Below are 23,858 nucleotides of genomic sequence, written 5' to 3'. Positions count from 1 at the left end.
CACTTGTCAGATCAAAGAAAAATAAGCAATCAATTCAAACCAGAGAAAGCACGTGAGAAAGGAAGAGTACCCATATAAATACGGACGGAGCACCTGACGCACAGCAATGGCTACCTGGTAAAGCTTAACTGCTAAGCTCACGACTCGAACCAAACTACTGTAGCTGTATCGTCATTCATTCGACCTAAATTGTGTCTCATATTACAATGGACCAACTTTGTTTCGATTTGGAGGTGCAGCCTAAAACTTTTCTCTCCCCTTGAATTTCGAGTCTCAAATTTCAGATGCGGCTTAGATTCGGGAATTTTGTTTTCCTTGATTTCGAGCCTCATTTTTCAGGTGCGGCTTAGATTCGAGTGGGGTTTAGATTCGAGTAAATACGGTAGTCGGCTCCCTATTGATGTTAACCGGTCAGTGGCGTCACATGCCCACTGGTGAGCCAAACACAAAAAATGACAACTGATATTAAAAAAGCTATCAGTGAAGGAACTCTAGTATCTTGGAAGCAGAATAACATGTTGCTCAAAACAAGGAGGACATGAAGAGCAAACTAGCACAGGCAAAGAGGTCATTCTTGGCCAAAAGAGGTCTACTAGTTTCAATTACCAGCCTTAATTTAAGGAAGGAATTTCTCAGAATGTATGGTTGGAGCACAGCTTTCTAAGGAAATTAATTGTGGACTGTGAGTAAACTGCCAATGAATAATTTGAGATGTGGTGCTATAGAAGGATGTTGAAAATTACATGAACTTATAAGATAAGAAATGAGGAGGCTCTCCATAGAATTCGCGAAGAAGAGAATATGTGGAAAACACTGACAGGAAGAAAGGACAGGGTGATAGGACAAGTGTTAACACAAAGAAGGATAACTTGCGTTCTACTAGAGGAAGCTGTAGAGGATAAAAGCTGTAGGGGAAGGCAGAGACTAGAATATATCAGACAACTTACTGAGTATGTTGGGTACAAGTGAGTTGAAGTTGATGCTGGAGAGGAGTTATTTCCTCCTCCCTTTTTTTTAAGGCATGTTTATCTTTATCTTTGGCAGATGGTTGTAACAATAGCTGAAGCGCCAAATGCAGTTTGTAACTCAAAGTGTTAACAGAACTAAACAAGAAAAAGTATTCTGCGACCTTGCCAAACCCTTGATTGTGTAGATCCCAAAGTTACAGTAAGCAAACTAAAATGTTATGGCATTAACGGCATCCCTCTTGCTTGGGTAGAATCTTACCCGCATAACAAAAAGCAGAGGGTCACATTAACAGGGTCTGTCTCACGCATGAAAACAACCTGACAAAGGGAGACCATAACATATGGAGTGCCACAGGTTTCAGTACTAGTCCAATTCTTGTTTTTAACCTACACAGATGATCTTCCAACAAAGTTACAACAGTGAAAAAAATAGAAGGTGTGACGGAGTGTGTTCTCAGGTTGGTTGTTGCTGTGGTAGCTGTTCTATAAGAGGAAGAAAATTATTGTTAGTACAATTCTCCACATTCTAACTCTGGAAAAACTATCAGACTTTTATTGAAGATTCCTTTAAAAATACCTTGATGTGTGGAGATTAAAATATTGGAAGTAGATGAGAAACAAAATAAAAAATTGATGAAGAGGCATTATTACCATATCAAATGAAAGCATCTAGAATAATGCCTATGAAAGTGTCTGGTCAAAGCTACACAATCACTGATAATATTTTCATCAACTTTGATACCTGCAATTATGAAGTTAAAATTTTTCCAACTTCAGTCTAAGATCATCATGAGTTAAAGAAACAGGAGCTCTAAAACAGCGCCAGAGTCAGATAGTGAAAAGAAAGATTGCAAATAACAGAAATGTCATTTAATCAATGAGAACAGAGAACACCTTGTTTACTTACAGAGTAAAAATAATTTCAACACTTTCATAGATTCTGTACAAAATTTGAAGTATGAAAGAAGGCACCAAAGACCTACATACTTAAGGATACTTGAATGACCAGCCATTCGGAATTCTTCAAAGGAAACACACACAAAAATCATACAATGAGCAATGTCCACAAATTATGAAGAATAAAATTCTCGATAAAGCATCTGTGAGAGAAGAAATATAACAAATATTGTTGGCTAAGCTGTTCCTGTGGAGAGTTTTTCCAGAAAAAATTGCACTAGCATACAAGAAAAGTGACAAGGAGAACTTAAACAACTACAGGTCTGTTTCTTGAATTGATTACTTAAATTGTGTGTGAGAGAAAATTCTGATCCAGTGCAGAATGATTTCTGAAAATGAAAATCTGCAGAAATTGTTGCTTCTAGTCAAACAAAATCTGTTGTGTATGTGTTAGATAAAAGAGATGTATAAACAGGGTGTATACGACCCGGGAAATCTGGGAAAAACCCGGGAATTTTTTCATCCGGGAGAAAACCGGGAAAAACCCGGGAATTTTTCGGAATTCCGGGAATTTTTCATTGTTTTAGCTTTCAGTTAAATTTTTGTAATTTTGACTGCAGAATTGATTCTCTAGCAAAGAATGTTGTTGTATCCTGCTACTGGAGAATGATACTGCAGCAATAAAATATAAACGAGAGGGAAAAAATAAAACTTTAGTGGCAAAGGAAATTTGCAATTTACAACAAAACACCCTGCACATACAAGCGTCTGCAGATAGCAAAAGTATGTCAAAGGCCGTAGGGCGCAGACTGTAATTCTTCGTAACAATAAACTGCTGTTATGAGCATGACGTCACAACTGTTCACATTAGGTTCGTTTGACCAGTTGCTAGCGGTCTGTTGCGCATGCGCATTTGACTCGCGTATTAGCAGTACCTTCTCCCGCTTCCCGCTACGGCGCTACTTGTGGTTTGGCTGTTACCTGTAGCGGTAGTAGCTGCAAGCAGCCAGATGCAAACGAGAAAAATTTTTCTCGCGCGCCCTAGATGCCAGATTCGCGCTTGCACAGAGTTGTCTGAGTTGTAGTGGGGAGGGGGTTAGTCTCCACGTGACCCGTGTTTACGTGATTTCGCTGCTTCTCTTCGTGTACAGCTCCCACGTAAAATCAAAACAAAACGGATTTCTGTGGCCGGGAGCTATCAAGTGAATTAAAATACATTCACATAGTTACAGAGGGCAAAAATATATTATTAATTTCAGTTTTCTGATTTTATTTTCTTTCCGAGTTAGTAGCAGTCAAGCATATTAATCGCCTTGCAGAAGAATGAAATTATTTTTGCAAGTTCGCTAAAGAAATTCCGCTGAGGCAATCATTTTATTTGAAACGAAGTGTTTCATTCTACAGTATTGGCTAGTTCCAACTGTTCGGTGAATTTCAAGTGCACGTTATCAACTTCTGCCATGTATGGCATTATGCCACGATAAAGAACCAAACATTAGATCGTAGAGTACTGGTACTCCAAGAAAATTAACATCCCAAAAACCACACTAAGCTTAATATCAGATGGAACCTACTTCATTGTGAATCTGGAAAAAGCCAATTTGCACTTCAAGCCGAATTATGCATTTTAGTATGGTTTAGGAAATTTCGATGCTCTTTGGAGTATCCTCTGATGCCCTGTTTCATTTTTGGTGTAATGTAAGCTCTCTTAGTGCTTTATACACATGAACATGCGGGCTTCCTACACCACTACAGTTGCACACGCACAATAATGCGTTCTCTGGCGCTCTCTGGCAACTGGTAAATCGAACCTATTTCTAACAGTATTGCGAACGGTCGTTAGAAAAGCGTTATTTTCAAAGTAAATTTCTTTTTACGCAAGATGAATTACGTTACTATGAGAAAGTGGGATGGATATCTAAATCACAGAGCGTTCGAAACTGAACAGTTTGAGAACCAGCCACTTACAAGAATTTCGAGCCGAGGCATTTATGTCATAATTTTAAATTTACTGGCACGTTTGTGTGATGTATCTTAAAGTATAACACACGCAAAAAAATATCAATATTACATGTGAAAGCTTAGCTTCTATTGTAGCATGTTAATCTTTTAGAGACCAATATTATATGTGAAAGCTTTTCTTGTAGATATACGGTACTGTGTACATTAATGTAAACCGTTAACTTTTCCTCTTGTGTGTTCGCGCTTTGTAACCAGTAATCTTGCTATTGGCTGACTATAACATGTGTCCTATGCTCTGAATAGCTGCTGTCATCGGCTGGCGAGATCTCGTGGCTTTGAGATATGGCTCGCTTACAAAAGGACATCGCAACCTCGGTTGCAACGCTCCGGAAACTAACGCACTGTATTTGGTGCAATTCGAATTTATACTTTTGTAATACGAAATTATGCAGCGTATATGTTGCTGCAAATCAAAGGTCTTTCCAAAACTTCTCTCCTCTATATTAAAAGTCTCTCCAAAACTTCTCTGCCCCGTCTTTTTTTTTTTTTTTTTTTTTCCGGGAAGTTCTACGCGATTATATAAAACGTTAACCATTCAATGGATTGATAAGTTTTACAGTTCCGAGGGAAAATCTACGGAAAACCTACTGTCACTTAGCACAGAAAAAGTGTATTTTCGTCCCGGAAAAAGCATATTTTTTAAATGGGATATCCGGGAGAAATCCGGGAATAATCTGGGAATTTTTTTTCCTTGTCCCCGTATACACCCTGATAAAGGACTATTGATGCAATTACAGATATAGTATAATAAAAGAACTAGAAAGCTGTGCCCCCCTGCAGGTCCAAGGTTAGAATAGGCCTGAGGTATTCCTGCCTGTCGTAAGAGGCAACTAAAAGGAGTCTCACACTTCTCGGCTCTGAGTTCAGGTTCTTTTCTATGGTTTGACCTGCCACTTTCAAGGATGAAGGATGCCTTACATGGTGCACGAGTGCCCTTAGATTCATTCTCCTGAATCTCTTGTCATGGTTTTGCATCTCCACCTGCGTTCAACTATTTGGGTGAGGACACTTTCTGGGGTATGTCATCTTCTTCCATTGTGTCCTGTCCTCTTTTGCTCCCATGACAATATTTGATTTCTCTGCATCCAATATCTAGCATGGTAGCCAGTCCAATGTCGTAGGGCCATCATGTATCCATTTTGTGGTAGCCTTCTGACAACACAGGAATCGCACTGCTGATGCCTGAGCTGTAAACTCCCCATGTATGCCGAAGAGTAGATGCTTGTCTTCCTGGGGCATCAGGACGCCTGGCAATGGCCATCATGCCAATTGGCCTTTGCTGTGGTTGGGGGGTGCCCGTGGGGAGAGCCCCTGTCTGGAGCAGGTGGCATCAGGGCAGATGACCCACAATGAAGCAGACTGTCATCTCTTGCTGGTGACAGTACGGCACAAGCAGCCTCTAAGAAGGTCAAAGTAGAATACAGTGCTGACAGGTATGACCTTACATCGTTTCCCTTCGTCACCACACCACGGAAGGAACATAGAGCTACAGAACAGAAAGAGCCATATTCACCACGGATTTTAGTCTGTAGCAGAATTGATGGGGACTCTTTTCTACCAATGAAGCCTCAATTTTTGATTGAACACCTTGAGGATAAGTTTGGAGAAGTAACAGCGTTGTCCAAGATGCGAAATGGCACAGTCTTGATTCAGACAGCATCCCTAGCCCAACCCCGAGTGTTACTCACCTGTGAGAAGTTGGGTAATATTCCTGTTTCTGTCACTCCCCATAAAAGCCTCAACATGGTCCAGGGGATTCTATTCCATCGTGACCTCTTGTTGTAGTCTGATGACGAGCCCCGCACCAATTTAGAACGGCAGGGTGTTCATTTCATCCGGCGTGTTTACAGTGGACCCAAAGACAACAGGGTTGCTACCGGTGCCTTCATCTTGGCCTTTGAGGGTGATTCATTGCCTGAAAAGGTCAAGGTGACAGTTTACCGCTGTGACGTTAAACCATACATCCCTTCCCCTATGCGGTGCTTTAAGTGTCTTCCTGCTGCACTTCCAGTGCCATATGTCAAGACTGTGGACTTCCACTGCACCCAGATACTCCATGTTGGCCACCTCCCACTTGAATCAGCTGTGGAGAGCACCACTCCCAATGCTCGTCAGACTGCCCAGTACTCCAAAAGGAGCAGAAAATCATGGAGTACAGGACCCTGGACTGGTTGACTTACACAGATGCTAAACATAAATTCAAAAGATTACACCCCATTCAGTTGATGTCGACATACGCTGCAGCTACATCACCATCGCCGTTCCAAGTGCCAGTGGTTCCTCACTCTGTGCCACGAACAGTGGGCCCTCCGAGCCACCAGAATACATCTGTCCCCTTGGTGGTAGGGGGCAAATCTTCAGCCGTTGCTCTCAAAGCACCTATTTTGGGAGCAAGGCCCCTCTCCAAACTCAAGGGACATCAGTTCCCTCCCCCCTGCCAGAGAAGCAACAGCCTCCTTCAGCTCCTCTCGTGCGGAAGGGGTCCTTTGGGGCCCTCTCTCCCAAGGTCTCCACTAATGCCACGGCAGACACTCGCCAGTAGCTCAAGGAGCTAAAATCTGCTGGATGAAGAGCTTCACAGTTTTCTGCTGTGCCTGAAGCTGCTTCGGAGAAATCTTCTCAGGAAGCCCCTTAAGAGAAGTGAGAGAGCAAGCAAACTAAGAAGTCTGCTAAGAAACAGGACCCTCTGGTGGCCCCAACACCACCACTCTCTATCAGTTCTGCTTCTGAGGATGCATTGGAGATCTTAGCGTCCCCTGCAGACCTGGATCTCACTGAGACCTCATCCACCATAGAAATGGCTACAAATACTCAGTCAGAGGCAGCAGGTGACCCTGAGGCGTAACCTGCCTCCTTGCGCACTTCATGCCTTCCCAGCCTCACAATAATGTCATCCTCCAGTGGAATTGTGACAGTTTTTCCAGCACCTGGCTGAGCTACAGCAACTGTTAAGCTTTACACCTGCTTTCTGCATTGCCCTCCAGGAAACCCGGCAATGTAGACCCCTGCCCTCCGTGGCTATAAAGGGATATGTCAGGAACTGTACCAACTATAATAGTGTGTCAGGTGGAGTTTGCGTCTGTTCCCTGAAATCAATGTGCAGTGAACCTGTGTCCCTTCAAATGCCTCTTGGAGCTGTGGCTCTCAGGATAAGGACGCAGGAAATAACTGTCTGCAACATATATCTAGCTCCAGATGGCGCAGTACCCCTGAATGCATTGGCTGCACTGATCGATCAACTCCCTAAACCATTCCTACTTTTGGGAGATTTTAACACTCATAACCCCTTGTAAGGTGGCACACTTCTTACTGGCCGAGGCAGAGATGTCCAAAATTTCTCAACTCAACCTCTGCCTCTTAAATACTGGGGTTGCCACACATTTTAATGTGGCACATGGCACATATTTGAACATTGATCTCTCGGTTTGCAATCTTGGCCTTCTCCCATGTATCCACTGGAGAGCACATGATGACCTGTGTCGTAGTGACCGCTTCCCCATCTTTCTGTCACTGCCCCTGGCGTCAGGCCCATGGACACGTACCCAGATGGGCTTTAAACAAGGGAGACTGGGAAGCCTTCACCTCTACTGTCACAGTTGAATCTCCCTCAAATGGTAACATCAATGTGATGGTTGAGCAGGTAACTACAACGATTGTTTCTGATGCAGAAAACGCGATCCCTCGTTCTTTAGGGTGTCCCCAGTGAAAGACAGTCTCTTGATGGTCACTGGAAGTCGCTGAGGCAATTAAGGAGCATCGGCGAGCTATACAGCGGCATAAGCAGCACCCTTCTCTGGAGCACCTAATAGCCTTTAAACTGCTTCATGCCCACGTTTGCCAGCTTATCAATAGGTGGAAACAGGAGTGTTGGGAGAGGTACATGTCGACCATTGGATGCCATATGTCACCTTCCCAAATCTGGGCAAAGATCAAACAAGTTTTTGGGTACCAGACCCAAACAGGTGCTCCCAGTGTTAACATAAATGGCGTGTTATCTACCGATGCAAATGCGATTGCCAATCACTTTGCTGAGTACTATGCTCGCTCCTCTGCGTCAGAGAATTACACCCCCCCCCCCCCCCCCAGCCTTTTGCACTCTCAAACAGGGGATGGAAGGGAAAGTCCTCTCGTTCACTACATGCCACAGTGAACCCTATAACACCCCCCATTTACAGAGTGGGAGCTCCTCAGTGCCCTTGCACATTGCCCCGACACAGCTCGTGGGCCTGATAGGATCCACAGTCAGATGATTAAACATCTCGTCTGACTACAAGCGACATCTCCTCATCTTCAACCGGATCTGGTGCGATGGCATCTTTCCATCTCACTGGTGGGAGAACACCATCATACCAGTGCTCAAACCCAGCAAAAACCCGTTATCGGCCCATCAGCCTCACCAACCTTCTTTGTAAGCTGCTGGAATGTATGGTGTATCGGTAGTTGTGTTGGGTCCTGTAGTCACATGACCTACTGGCTCCGTGCCAGGGTAGCTTCTGCCTTTGTCACTCTACCACTGATAATCTTCTGTCCCTTGAGTCTGCCATCTGAATGGCCTTTCCCAGATGCCAACACCTTATTGCCATATTTTTTGATTTACAAAAAGCATATGACACCACCTGGTGACATCAAATCCTTGGCACATTATACAAGTGGGGTATCCGAGGCCCGCTTCCGGTTTGTATCCAGAATTTCTTGTTGCTTCATACTTTCCATGTGCAAGTTGGCGCCTCCCATAGTTCCCCCCATACCCAGGAGAATGGGGTCCCACAGGGCTCTGTATTGAGTGTATCTCTATTTTTAGTGGCCATTAACGATCTAGCAGCAGCTGTATAGCTGTCCGTCTCACCCTCTCTGTATGCAGACGACTTCTGCATTTCGTACTGCTCCACCAGTACTGATGTTGCTGAGCGGCACCTACAGGGAGCCAACCACAAGGCACAGTCATGGGCTTTTAGTTTTCGGCCACAAAGTCATGTGTTGTGCACTTCTGTTGGCGTCATACCATTCATCCAGAACCAGAACTTTACCTTACTGTAGTGGAGACATATCGATTTTTAGGACTGGTTTTCGATGCCCGATTGACTTGGCTTCCTCACCTTTATCAGCTCAAGTGGAAGTGCTGGCAGCACCTCGATGCCCTCCGCTGCCTGAGCAACACCACCTGGGGTGCAGATCGCTCTACGCTGCTGCGGCTATACAGAGCCCTTGTTCAATCCCGCCTTGGGCATGGGAGTCTGGTTTGTGGTTCAGCGGCGCCTTCAGCATTGTGTTGCTCATCTGAATTACTGTCTCCTTTTCCCGCTCACAGCGATTCATCTGCCGCACCGGTGGCCCAGGTCAGGGCTTACAATTACAATTCGCATCCGATCCCTTCTATCTGAACTGGAGTCCTTGCCTTTACCACCTATACTCGAGCTCCAATTGTGTGCACCTCCATGGTGTACACCTAGGCCGCGGCTTCGCCTGGACCTTTCACATAGCCCTAAGGACTCAGTTAACCCTGCAGCTCTCCACTGCCACTTCCTCTCGATTCTTGACATGTACTGAGTCCATGAAGTAGTTTACACCGACAGCCCGATGGCTTCGCATATGTCCATGGAGGACATACTGAACAGCATTCGTTGCCCTATGGCTGCAGTGTTTTCATTGCCAAGCTGGTGGCTATATCTCGTGCTCTTGAACACATCTGTTCATGCCCTGGGGAGTTGTTTCTTCTGTGTACTGACTCCTTTGGCAGCATACAAGCTATCAGCCAGTGCTACCCTCATCATCCTTTGGTAGCAACCATTCAGGAGTCCTGTGCCCTGGAACAGACCGGTCATTCAGTGGTGTTTGTGTGGACCCCAGGACACGTCAGAATCCCAGGCAACGAACTTGCTGACAGGCTGGCAAAACAGGCTACACAGAAACCGCTTAGGGAGATCGGCATTCCAATAACTGACCTGCGTTCATTTTTACGTCGCTAGGTTTTTCAGCTTTGGGAGACGGAATGGCATAGTCTCAGTACGCACAACAAACTGCATGCCGTTAAGGAGACTACGAATGTGTGGCAGTCCTCCTTGTGGGCCTGTCGCAGAGACTCTGTGGGTGACCCACAGCTACCTCCTGTGCTGTGAAGACCCGCCTCAGTGTCGATGTGGCACCCGGTGGACAGTGGCCCATATTCTGGTGCACTGCCCCACTTTGACTGCCCTGTGACAAAATCTTCAGTTACTGGACTCGTTGCCACTAATTTTATCTGACAGTGCCTCATCAGCTGATTTAGTTTTACGTTTTATTCATGAGGGTGGGTTTTATCATTTGATCTAAATTTTAGCGCAAGTCCTTTGTCCCTCTGTGTCCTCCACCCTAGTGCTTTTAGGGTGGAGGTTTTAATGTGTTGCAGGGTGACTGGCTTCTCCTTTCTATTCTCATGGTCAGCCAGCCATGGTAATCTGTTTTGTTGTTTTAATCTCTTCTACCTGTTTCTTGCATTTCTGTGGTTTTCTTCTCCCCTTTTTTCCATATAAGTGTTTGTTGCCCTTCTGTCATTCTCGTGGTTTTTCCTTTCTCTCCATTTTGTGTTGTCAGGCTTGCTTGTTTTATTCTCACCCCTGTGGCGTTGTTTTATTCGGAACAAGTGTCTGATGACATAGCAGTTTGGTCGTCCCCCTCCCCCCCCCCCCGCCCCCCCTGCCACGCCCCACTCTTTTAAACCAATCAACCTAGAAAGCTGTGCCATACATGGATATGCTGCACAATTGGTAAAATAATTGTTTGGCAACAGGAGGCAAAACATGATGGCAAAGAATGGATACAAGTTTATAATTAGATCCATTAAGTATAGTGTGTCACAAGAATTTTTTCTGTTTATAAACAGTATTTAAATCTGTCAGGATGAACAAAATATTCTGTACGCAGATGACCAGACATTGGTATATGAAAAAATCTGGATTTGTGTTAAAGAGCATTTATTTCTAGCAAATCACAGTGCAGTGGCTTGAAAATTATTAAACTATAGATTTGAATAAGAGAATATTCATAATATTCAGCAACAAAGCAAATGTAGTGTGTATAGATGTTTATTAAGGGTTCTGGTATAGACAGAGCTATTTACACTTACAGTGAGAAAGTACTTAATTCATTAGATAATAAATTAGAGGCTACTGGCATTTTCTGTGACCTGTCAAAAGCCTTTGATGGTATGAACCACTCTGAAGTAAATTGTAATATTATGGTGTCACTGGCAATGCTGTGAAATGGTTTGAGTCTTATCTAACTAACAGGAAACAAAGGGTGTCATTGCGAAATACCTGTGCAGTAAGCAGTTAGTCTTCATCTGATTGGGAGTTAATTGTATGTGGCATTCCTGAAGGTTCCATCTTGGATCCATGCTTTTTCTTGTGTACATTAATGACCTCTGGTCTGTTACGTTGCCAGATGCTAAGTTTTTGTTTGCAGATGATACAAACATTGCAATAAGTAGGAAGTCAAGTACAGATTTAGAAATAGCTGCTAATCAAATTTCCACTGACACTAAATGGTTTAAAGCTAATTCACTATCATTAAACTTTGAAAAGACACACTATAGGCAGTTCAGAACCTGTAAGAGATTTCCTTTTAGCATGTGTATAACCTATGAAGACATGCAGATCGAAGAGGTTGACAGTGTTAGGTTTCTGGGATTACAACTCGATAATAAATTCAGTTGGGAAGGATATATCACAGAATTGCTTAAGCACCTAAACAAGCCTGTGTTTACAGTGAGAATGACATCAGATGTAGGAGGTATAAATACTAAAAAAAAAAAAAAAAAAAAAAAAAAAACTTGCATACTTAGCTTACTTTCATTCTATCATTCATACGGGATCATATTCTGGAATAACAAACTGAGCAAAAGTTTTTAGACGACAAAAGCATGTAAGAAGAATCATTTGTGGTGTAAATTCAAGAACATCATGTAGCAACCTGTTCAAGGAACTTTGTGTTCTAACCACTGCTTCTCAGTATATTTATTCCTTAATGAAATTTGTTGCAAGTAATATATCTCTATTTCCAACCAATAGCTCAATACATATTATCAATACTAGGAATAAGAACAATGTACATAACCACTTACTTTGGTCCAAAAACAGGTCCAATATTCAGGAACACACATTTTCAATAAATTGCTGGCAACCATTAAAAACATACTTTCAGATAAAGCATGGTTTAAAATGAGTTTAAAAGACTTTTTGAGTGGCAACTCCTCCTCCTCTATAGATGCATATCTTAACAGGGACTGTTAGACCAGCTTAAGTAAAAATATCTGTTAGATTTCAGTTTTGACAGCACCTGGTCACAACAGTCAAGATTAAGTATTTTGTGCCTGATAAATTTATTAAAAGTGCATAACAGTGTTCATTCTGAAAGCGTATTAATTCTGTAAATATTAGTGGTTCCAGTTTACTGCTATGAATTCATCTATTTTACAATCTCCGGAAAAATGACCAGGGTAGTACACATTATATTCAGATGTTTTATGTTTTGTATGTTATACTTTGACATGTTCCACAGCCATGAGAATCATCTCATTTTTTGGGTCTATGGAATGGAAACTGAATTGCAAATTGCACGTCCCCATCCAACAGATGGGGTCATCATCAACAGTGTCATAAGGTCTCACTTCACGAGAGACTGCAGTGAGGCTTGTAATTTAATACAGGATATTGATAGAAAAACTGGTGATCAGGAGCTTTACGCCACCATCCCCTCCTCTTGCCAGCCAAATACTAGCAGTGATAGTTTCACCCATCACCAGGATCTGAACCGATGTACCTCCACCACTGCACAGGAATGCGTGAGCGACTTCGCCTACAGAGGCAAGTGTACCACATGAAGTTGTATGTTGAAGGTTATGTACTTAACTAAAAATAAACCTCCCTCATAGATTATGCCTTAGGCCTGTTCCAACTAGCCAACTGCTGCCTACAAGGCAGTAAGAGGAGTGATCTATGATCATTGGACATGAGGTTAGCCTGTTATTTCCAGTAGATGAATCCTGATGATACCACCGTTTATTTATTCAAGCAACTCCTCATTTGACGTCACAAGGGCTGAGTGGAAACCAACGTTCTCACCCATGTGAACCATTATCTACAAGCAAACATGTGGCTATTATTGGTGGCTTTAACATTTTAATAATAACAGAAAAATCAGATAAATGTATGTAATATTGCTGTAGCTGAGATAGATACGAAGCCCACACCTACCACAGTAGTACAAGTTTATATGCCAACTAGCTTCGCAGATGATGAAGAGATTGATGAAATGTATGATGAGATAAAAGAAATTATTCAGATAGTGAAGGGAGACAAAAATTTAATAGTCATGGGTGACTGGAATTCGGTAGTAGGAAAAGGAAGAGATGGAAATGTAGTAGGTGAATATGGAATGGGCTTAAGGAATGAAAGAGGAAGCCATCAGGTAGAATTTTGCACAGAGCATAACTTAATCATAGCTAACACTTGGTTCAAGAATCATGAAAGAAGGTTGTATACATGGAAGAGGCCTGGAGATACTAGAAGGTTTCAGAAAAATTATATAATGGTAAGACAGAGATTTAGGAACCAGGTTTTAAATAGTAAGACATTTCCAGGGGCAGATGTGGACTCGGACCACAATTTATTGGTAATGAACTGTAGACTAAAACTGAAGAAACTGCAAAAAGATAGGAATGTAAGGGGATGGGACCTGGATAAACTGACAGAACCAGAGGTTGTACAGAGTTTCAGAGAGAGCATTAGGGAATGATTGACAGGAACGGGGGAAAGAAATACAGTAGAAGAAGAATGGGTGGCTTTGAGAGATGAAATAGTGAAAGCAGCAGAGGATCAAGTAGGTAAAAAGATGAGGGCTAGTAGAAATCCTTGGGTAACAGAAGATATATTGAATTTAATTGATCAAAGGAGAAAATATAAAAATGCAGTACATGAAGTAGGCAAAAATGAATACAAACTTCTCAAAAATGAGATCAACAGGAAGTGCTAAATGGCTAAGCAGGGATGGCTAGAGGACAAATGTAAGGATGTAGAGGCTTATTTCAGTAGGGGTAAGATAGATACTGCTTACAGGAAAATTAAAGAGACCTTTGGAGAAAAGAGAGCCACTTGTATGAATATCAAGGGCTGAGATGGAAACCCAGTTCTAAGCAAAGAAGGGAGAGCAGAAAGGTGGAAGGGGAGTATATAGAGGGTCTATACAAGGGCGATGTACTTGAGGAAAATATTATGGAAATGGAAGAGGATGTAGACGAAGATGAAATGGGAGATAAGATGCTGCGTGAAGAGTTTGACAGAGCACTGATAGATCTGAGTCGAAACAATGCCCTGGGATTAGACAACATTCCATTAGAACTACTGTCAGCCTTGGGAGAGCCAGTCCTGACAAAACTGTACCATCTGGTGAGCAAAATGAATGAGACAGGCGAAATACCCTAAGACTTCAAGAAGAATATAATAATTCCAATCCCAAAGAAAGCAGGTGTTGACAGATGTGAAAATTACCGAACTCTCTGTTTAATAAGCCATGGCTGCAAAATACCAATACGAATTCTTTACAGACGAATGGAAGAACTGGGAGAAGCTAACCTTGGGGAATATCAGTTTGGATTCTGTAGAAATGTTGGAACACGTGAGGCAATACCGACCCTACGGTTTACCTTAGAAGATAGATTAAGGAAAGACAAACCTACGTATCTAGCATTTGTAGACTTAGAGAAAGCTTTTGACAATGTTGACTGGAATATTCTCTTTCAAATTCTGGTAGTGGCAGGGGTAAAATACAGGGAGCGAAAGGCTATTTACAATTTGTACAGAAACCAGAAGGCAGTTCTAAGAGATGAGGGGCACGAAAGGGAAGCAGTGGTTGGGAAGGGAGTGAGACAGGGTTGTAGCCTATCCCCGATGTTATTCAATCTGTATATTTAGCAAGCAGTAAAGGAAACAAAAGAAAAATTCAGATAGGAATTAAAATCCATGGAGAAGAAATAAAAACTTTGAGGTTTGCCGATGCCATTGTAATTCCAATGGACCTGGAAGAGCAGCTGAATGGAATGTACAATGTCTTGTAAGGAGGATATAAGATGAACTTCATCAAAAGCAAAACGAGTATAATGGAATGTAGTCGAATTAAGTCGGGTGATGCTGAGGGAATTAGATTAGGAAATGAGACACTTAAAGTAGTAAAGGAGTTTTCCTATTTTGGGAGCAAAATAACTGATGATGGTTGAAGTAGAGAGGATATAAAATGTAGACTGGCAATGACAAGGAAAGCGTTTCTGAAGAAGAGAAATTTGTTAACATAGAGTATAGATTTAATTGTCAGGAAGTCGTTTCTGAAAGTATTTGTATGGAGTGTAGCCATGTATGGAAGTGAAACATGGATGATAAATAGTTTGGACAAGAAGAGAATAGAAGCTTTTGAAATGTGGTGCTACAGAAGAATGCTGAAGATTAGGTGGGTAGATCACTTAACTAATGAGAAGGTATTGAACAAAATTGGAGAGAAGAGCAATTTGTGGCACAACTTGACTAGAAGAAGGGATCAGTTGGTAGGACATGTTCTGAGGCATCAAGGGATCACCAATTTAGTATTGCAGGGCAGCGTGGAGGGTAAAAATTGTAGAGGGAGACCAAGAAATGAATACACTAATCAGATTCAGAAGGATGTAGGTTGCAGTAGGTACTGGGAGATGAAGGAGCTTGCACAGGATAGAGTAGCATGGAGAGCTGCATCAAACCAGTCTCCGGACTGAAGACCACAACAACAACATTGCTGATCATTGTACTTGATAAGTATTTGTTTCAAATTGTAGTATGTTGTTGTTGTGGTCTTCAGTCCTGAGACTGGTTTGATGCAGCTCTCCATGCTAATCTATCCTGTGCAAGCTCCTTCATCTCCCAGTACTTACTGCAACCTACATCCTTCTGAATCTGCTTAGTGTATTCATCTCTTGGTCTCCCTCTACGATTTTTACACTCCACGCTGCCCTCCAGTACTAAATTGGTGATCCCTCGATGCCTCAGAACATGTCCTACCAACCGATCCCTTCTTCTAGTCAAGTTGTGCCACAAACTCCTCCCCAATTCTATTCAGTACCTCATCATTAGTTATGTGATCTACCCATCTAATCTTCAGCATTCTTCTGTAGCACCACATTTTGAAAGCTTCTATTCTCTTCTTGTCTAAACTATTTATCGTCCATGTTTCACTTCCATACATGGCTACACTCCATACAAATACTTTCAGAAACGACTTCCTGACACTTAAATCTATACTCGATGTTAACAAATTTCTCTCCTTCAGAAACGCTGTCCTTGCCATTGCCAGTCTACATTTTATATCCTCTCTACTTCGACCATCATCGGTTATTTTGCTCCACAAATAGCAAAACTCATCTACTACTTTGAATGTCTCATTTCCTAATCTAATTCCCTCAGCATCACCCGACTTACTTTGACTACATTCCATTATCTTCGTTTTGCTTTTGTTGATGTTCATCTTATATCCTCCTTTCAAGACACTGTCCATTCCATTCAACTGCTCTTCGAAGTCCTTTGCTGTCTCTGACAGAACTACAATGTCATTGGCAAATCTCAAGGTTTTTATTTCTTCTCCCTGGATTTTAATAGCTACTCCAAATTTTTCTTTTGTTTCCTTTACTGCTTGCTCAATATACAGATTGAGTAACATCGGGGAGAGGCTACAACCCTGTCTCACTCCCTTCCCAACCACTGCTTCCCTTTCATGCCCCTCGACTCTTATAACTGCCATCTGGTTTCTGCACAAATTGCAAATAGCCTTTCGCTTCCTGTATTTTACCCCTGCCACCTTTAGAATTTGAAAGAGAGTATTCCAGTCAACATTGTCAAAAGCTTTCTGTAAGTCTACAAATGCTAGAAACGTAGGTTTTTCTTTCCTTAATCTTTCTTCTGAGATAAGTCGTAAGGTCAGTATTGCCTCACGTGTTCCAACATTTCTACGGAATCTAAACTGATCTTCCCCGAGGTCGGCTTCTACAAGTTTTTCCATTCGTCTGTAAATAATTCGCATTAGTATTTTGCAGCTGTGGCTTATTAAACTGATAGTTCGATAATTTTCACATCTGTCAACACCTGCTTTCTTTTCTTTGTGATTGGAATTATTATATTCTTCTTGAAGTCTGAGGGTATTTCGCCTGTCTCGTACATCTTGCTCGCCAGATGGTATAGTTTTGTGAGGACTGGCTCTCCCAAGGGCGTCAGTAGTGCTAATGGAATGTTGTCTACTCCCAGGGCCTTGTTTCAACTCAGGTCTTTCAGTGCTCTGTCAAACTCTTCACGCAGTATCGTATCTCCCATTTCATCTACATCTACATCCTCTTCCATTTCCATAGTATTGTCCTCAACTACATCGCCCTTGTATAGACCCTCTATATACTCCTTCCACCTTTCTGCTTTCCCCTCTTTGCTTAGAACTGGGTTTCCATCTGAGCTCTTCATATTCATACAAGTGACTCTCTTTTCTCCAAAGGTCTCTTTAATTTTCCTGTAGGCTGTATCTATCTTACCCCTAGTGAGATAAGCATCTACATCCTTGCATTTGTCCTCTAGCCATCCCTGCTTAGCCAATTTGCACTTCTTGTCAATCTCATTTTCGAGTTGATTGTATTCCTTTTCGCCTGCTTCATTTACTGCATTTTTATATTTTCTCCTTTCATCAATTAAATTCAATATTTCTTCTGTTACCCAAGGATTTCTAGCAGCCCTCGTCTTTTTAACTACTTGATCCTCTGCTGCCTTCACTACTTCATCCCTCAGAGCTACCCATTCGTCTTCTACTGTATTTCTTTCCCCCATTCCTGTCAATTGTTCCCTTATGCTGTCCCTGAAACTCTCTACAACCTCTGGTTTAGTCAGTTTATCCAGGTCCCATCTCCTTAAATTCCCACCTTTTTTCAATTTCTTCAGTTTTAATCTACAGTGCATAACCAATAGATTGTGATCAGAGTCCACATCTGCCCCTGGAAATGTCCTACAATTTAGAACCTAGTTCCTACCTGTCTGTCTTACCATTATATAACCTATCTGATAGCTTCTAGTATCTCCAGGATTCTTCCATGTATGCAACCTTCTTTTATGATTCTTGAACCAAGTGTTAGCTATGATTAAGTTATGCTCTGTACAAAATTCTACCTGACAGCTTCCTCTTTCATTTCTTAGCTCCAATCCATATTCACCTACTATGTTTCCTTCTCCCCCTTTTCCTGTCTCCCTTCACTACCTGAATAATTTCTTTTATCTCATCATACATTTCTTCAATTTCTTTGTCATCTGCAGAGCTAGTTGGCGTATAAACTCGTACTACTGTAGTAGGCAAGGGCTTCGTGTCTATCTTGGCCACTATAATACGTTCACTATGCTGTTTGTAGTAGCTTACCCGCACTCCTATTTTTTTTATTCATTATTAAACCTACTCCTGCATTAACCCTATTTGATTTTGTATTTATAACCCTGTATTTTCCTGACCAAAAGTCTTGTTCCTCCTGCCACCGAACTACACTAATTCCCACTATATCTAACTTTAACCTATCCATTTCCCTTTTTACATTTTCTAACCTACCTGCCCGATTAACGGATCTGACATTCCACGCACCGATCCGTAGAATGCCAGTTTTCTTTCTCCTGATAACGACGTCCTCTTGAGTAGTCCCCGCCCGGAGATCCGAATTGGGGACTATTTTACCTCCGGAATATTTTACCCAATAGGACGCCATCATAATTTAACCATACAGGAAAGCTGCATGCCCTCGGGAAAAATTACAGCTGTAGTTTCCCCTTGCTTTCAGCCGTAGTATACAGACTACATATTACGACTGAAAGACAAGGTACTGATATGTTTGATATATTGAGTACAGTGTCTGTGCATGATGTAATCAAATAGGAGCTAAAGAGCAGTTAATTGGTGTCATCTGTAATCTAGTGGTAATGTCTTTGATTAGTAATCAAAATTACCTCAGCCCCAGGCTTGAGACATGCCACTGCTTAAATGTTGATCAATTATTGACATTGGTGGCTGAAGATTTTCGGCATAAGAAGTCACCATCTTTCTACCAACGGTATTGTCAAATATGGTGGCAGGAGGGGAAAGAGGTTTAGGGCACTCTCTCTAAGGGTGGGAAACTGCCCATAAAGGCAGAAGAATCAGCAATGATCAGCGGTATGAGGATGCAGAAGACAATGGATACCACTGCATTAAAGACAGATAATGTGTATCCAAGGGAACTTGGCCTGTAATTGAAAAAGTGTCATGATCATGTCTCCATTGGCAAAAGATTACGGAGTAGTCCCCCATTCGGATGTCTGGGAAGGGACTGCCAAGGGAGAGGTGACTGTGAGAAAAAGACTGAATAACCAACAAAAGGATAATGTTCTGCAAGTCAGGGCATGGAATGTCAGAAGCTTCAATGTGGTAGGGAAGTTATAAAATCTGAAAAGAAAAATGTAAAGGCTCAATCTAGATATAGTAGGGATCAGTGAAGTTAAATGGAAAGAAGAGATGGATTTCTGGTCAGATGAATCTAGGGTGATATCAATGACAGTAGAAAATGACATGACAGGAGTAGGATTCATTATGAATAGGAAGGTAGGCCAAAAAGTTTGTTACTGTGAACAGTTCAGTGATAGGGTTGTTCTTATCAGAATTGGCAGCAAACCAACACCGACAACAATAGTTCAGATATACGTGCAACATCGCAAACCGAATACAAAGCAATAGAGAAAGTATTTGAGGATATTGGAAGGGTAATACAGTACATAAAGGGAGATGGAAATCTAATAGTCATGGGGGACTGGAATGTAGTTTTAGGGGAAGGAGTAGAAGACAAGGTTACTGGAGAGCATGGGCTTAGGTAAGGAATGAGAGAGGAGAAACACCAGTTGAGTTCTGTAATAAATTTCAGCTAGTAACAGTGAATACTCTGTTTAAGAATCACAAAATGAGGAGGTATAATTGGAAAAGGCTGGGGGTACAGGAGGATTTCAGTTAGATCACATCATGGATTCCGAAATCAGATACTGGATTGTAAGGCGTACCCAGGAGCAGATATAGATTCAGATCACAATGTAATAATGATGAAGAGTAGGCTGAAGCTTAAGACATTAGTCAGGGAGAATCAATACGCAAGGAATTGAAGATACGCTTGAAATTCTCTAAGGCTATTGATACAGCAATAAGGAATAGCTCAGTAGGCAACAACAGAAATACTTCAGTTGATCGATGACAGAAGAAAGCACAAAAATGTTCAGGGAAATTCAGGGAGACAGAAATACGAGTCACTGAGGAATGAAATAAATAGGAAGTGGAGGGTAGCTAAGATGAAAGATCTGCATAAAAAAGGTGAAGAAATTGAAAAAGAAATGAATGTCGGAAGGACTGACTGAGCATGCAGGGAAGTCAAAACAACCTTCGATGACACTAAAAGCAAGGGCGGTAACGTTGAGAGTGTAATAGCAATTCCACTGTTAAATACAGAAGAGAGAGCAGATAGGTGGAAAGAGTACATTGAAAGCCTCTATGAAGAGTAATATTTGTTGGATGTGATATAAGAAGAAACAGGAGTCGATTTAGAAGAGATAGTGGATCCAGTAGCAGAATCAGAATTTTAAATAGCTTTGGAGGACTTAAGATCAAATAAAGCAGAAGGAATAGATAAAACTTGATCAGAATTTCTAAAATCACTGGGGAAGTAGCAACAAAATAATAATCCATGTTGGTGTGTAGAATGTACGAGTCTGGCGACACCCTCTGATTTACTGAAAAATGTCATCCCCACAGTTCTGAAGACTGCAAGAGCTGACAAGTGTGAGAATTATCACACAATCAGGTTAACAGTTCATGCCTCCAAGTTGCTGACAAGAATAGTGTACAGAAGAATAGAAAAGAAAATTGAGGATGTACGAGATGACGATCAGTTTGGCTTCATGAAAGTTAAAGGTACAAGGGGGGTTATTCTGACATTGCGGATGATAATGGAAGCAAAACTGAAGAAAAATCAAGACACATTCATAGGATATGTTGACCTGAAAAAAAAAAAAAAAAAAAAAACATTTGACTCCCGCGTCCGGCCATCCTGATTTAGGTTTTCCGTGATTTCCCTAAATCGCTCCAGGCAAATGCCGGGATGGTTCCTTTGAAAGGGCATGGCCGACTTCCTTCCCCGTCCTTCCCTAATCTGATGAGACCGATGACCTCGCTGTTTGGTCTCTTCCCCCAAAACAACCAACCAAACATTTGACTATGTAAAATGGTGCAAGATGTTCGAAATTCTGCGAAAGATAGGGGTGAGTTACAGGGACAGATCGGTAATATACAGTATGTTCAAGAGCCAAGAGGGAATAATAAGAGGAGTGACCAAGAATGAATTGCTCGGATTTAAAAGGCTGTAAGACGGATGTAGTCTTTCACACCTACTGTCCAATCTGTACATCGAAGAAGCAATGTTGGCACAGGACTGGAATTCGAGGCAGGCTACATCAAACCAGTCAGAAGATTGATGGAGAAAAAAGGAAAAGTCCTTCAACAAAAAGTGTTAATCAAGCAATGAAAAGATGACACGTTAAGTTGCAGATGGGCACAGTTCACAGATACTTAAACACAAGCTTTCAGCCATCCTTCATCAGAAAAAGAAAGAGAAACACCTGACATTTATCCACACAAGCAAGCACTCCTCATGCAAACGTGACTGCCCACTCCAGCAGCTTGGGTCACAATGCAACTTATCACACAGGATGGAAGCAGCAATTTGGAGGGGGCGGGGAGGGGATGGCAGTGTACAGGTGGAGGGAGAGAGGAGCACTGTCTGGTGGAGCGTGTAAAGACTGGAATGACAAGAGGTGCAGCATCAGGAGGATATGTGACGGGAAGGAGGGGAAAACAGAACAAAAAAGGAGAGGAGTGGAGAAAGATGGGCAGGTGTGTTGGCAGAGGGCGGCAAACAAAGAGGGTGGGAGACGGGAATACAGAGGAGGTAATAGGACAGATGAGGTGAAAACTGTTGGTTGGAGGGCGTGAGGACTGTATGTTACCATAGGTTGAGACCAGAATAATTACCAGAGAGAAGAATGTGTTGTAAGAATAACTCCCATCTGTGCGGTTCAGAAAAGCTGGTGGTGGAGGCAAGGATCCAGATGGTTTGGATAGTGAAGCAAGGACACCATCAGCTCTTCCTTACAATGCATTCTCCATTCCCATAATTATTGTGCCTCAACCTACAGTAACATACTATCTCCACACCCTCCACCCAACGGTTTCCACCACCTCTGTCCTGTCACCTCCTCCCCATTCTCGTCTCCTGCCCTCTGCTAATGCAACCTTCCATCTTTCCCTCATCCTCTCCTTTCTTGCTCGGTTTTCCCCACATCACTGAAACTGTGTCTGTTGGCATTCTAGTCTCTGCATACTCTGCCCGACAGCATTCCTCTCTCACCTCATCCAAGTGCTGTGATCCATTCCTCTTCACCGCCCCCTCCAGATTGCTACTTCCATCCTACGTGATAGTTGCATTCTGGCCCAAGCTGTCAGAGTTGGCGATCCTGTGTGCGTGAGGTGCGCTTGCTTATTCGAGTGAACAGTGGGTGTTTCTCTTTCTCTTTCTGACGAAGGCTGTGGCCGAGAACTTATGAGGAAGTGTCTTTTAATTGTGCCTATCTGCAACTTAACATGTCACCTCTATGGTAAGTGGCAATATATTTTTTCCTACATCATTAAAAAGTGTTAATTGATATTTATAAATTCAAAATCAGAAAGCAGTTATCGTATTAATACTGAATTATTTGCTAAAGAGAATTTCATGCTATACGCGTAGACTTGAAAGTCTGTGGGTAATGTTTTCTATTATCTGGCATTAAGAAATAAACTGTCAAGTTTAAAATTTGGCACATCAGCCTTGTTGAGTATCCAAGATTTCAAAAAGTGTAATGTCTCCAAAAAGTACATGAGATACAGTATATCAGAGTGCAGGAGACATTAAATGTTTCCAATTATCAAGTGAAATACTTTGTATTTCAACCTACTTGCAATGGTCTCATTGTATTTCTGAAAAGGATTGTTATAAATCGGTGAAGACAATGGCTTTTGTTTTGCAGTCTTTATTAAGCTTTACTGATTGACATGGCATAATATGAAAAAAGGTTTGATGACATTGGCAATGAACAGTTATACATTTAAAATATTCATGTCATTTTCACAAGAATACAACAAATGTTGTGTGATTCTTTGTTATTTTGGTTATTGTGGATAAGACTTCAATTTGCCAACACATCCCAAAACTTAGCTGCCTCCATGGTAGACGTTGCTAACGCACACTTTTGCGGTGGCACTCAACCTGGGGGGTAAGCTGGTTTGAATCCTGGTGGATGAAAAAATTTTCACTGCCAGTATTTGGCTGGTAAGGGGAGAAGAGGTGGTGGTGTAGAGTTCCTGATCACCAAACTTTGCACCGGTATCCTGGTTTAATATCAAACCTCACCACATTGTTTCAGGAAATGAGAGCATAAGACACTGTTGATGGTGATCCATCCGTCGGATGGCAATGTTAAGCTTGGCGGCCCCACTTGGTGCTATTTACAAGGAGTAGGTTATGTGCCTGCATTAGGTTTCACCCTCTCCCTTCCTGTCCCTTCTATCATCATTGTGTCACCCAACACACACACCAACACACACACACACACACACTGCAGACATGTATTATTATAAAAAAGTTGTAATGGAGCATGTTGCAAATAAACAAACAAACAAAATCCCAAAACTTACATACTAGTTGCAATAAGCTGCCTGAAGATGGAAGCACAAAACCAGAGATAATTTCATTGTTAGAAAAAAAAAAACCTAACATTACTCTTTTAGTACTGTGCAGGTACACTAGCCAACAAAATTTTACTTTTTTTTAGCAAATCTTTATGTTCCCGTGTGTGC

The 23,858-nt window shown here is 41.9% G+C and overlaps 1 protein-coding gene across 3 annotated transcripts in view; it reads left to right on the top strand.

Moving 5' to 3' along the window:
- LOC126162507 (esterase FE4-like) overlaps positions 1–23,858 on the top strand; it is a 126,832-nt gene that overhangs the window by 60,144 nt on the left and 42,830 nt on the right. The gene's annotated exons all lie outside the window — the stretch shown is intronic.

Source organism: Schistocerca cancellata, chromosome 2 (assembly GCF_023864275.1).
Source record: "Schistocerca cancellata isolate TAMUIC-IGC-003103 chromosome 2, iqSchCanc2.1, whole genome shotgun sequence".
In the NCBI taxonomy this organism is placed as follows: Eukaryota; Metazoa; Arthropoda; class Insecta; order Orthoptera; family Acrididae; genus Schistocerca; species Schistocerca cancellata.
The sequence above is the reverse complement of the archived record's forward strand: the minus strand, read 5'-3'. Positions and strand labels throughout refer to the sequence as shown.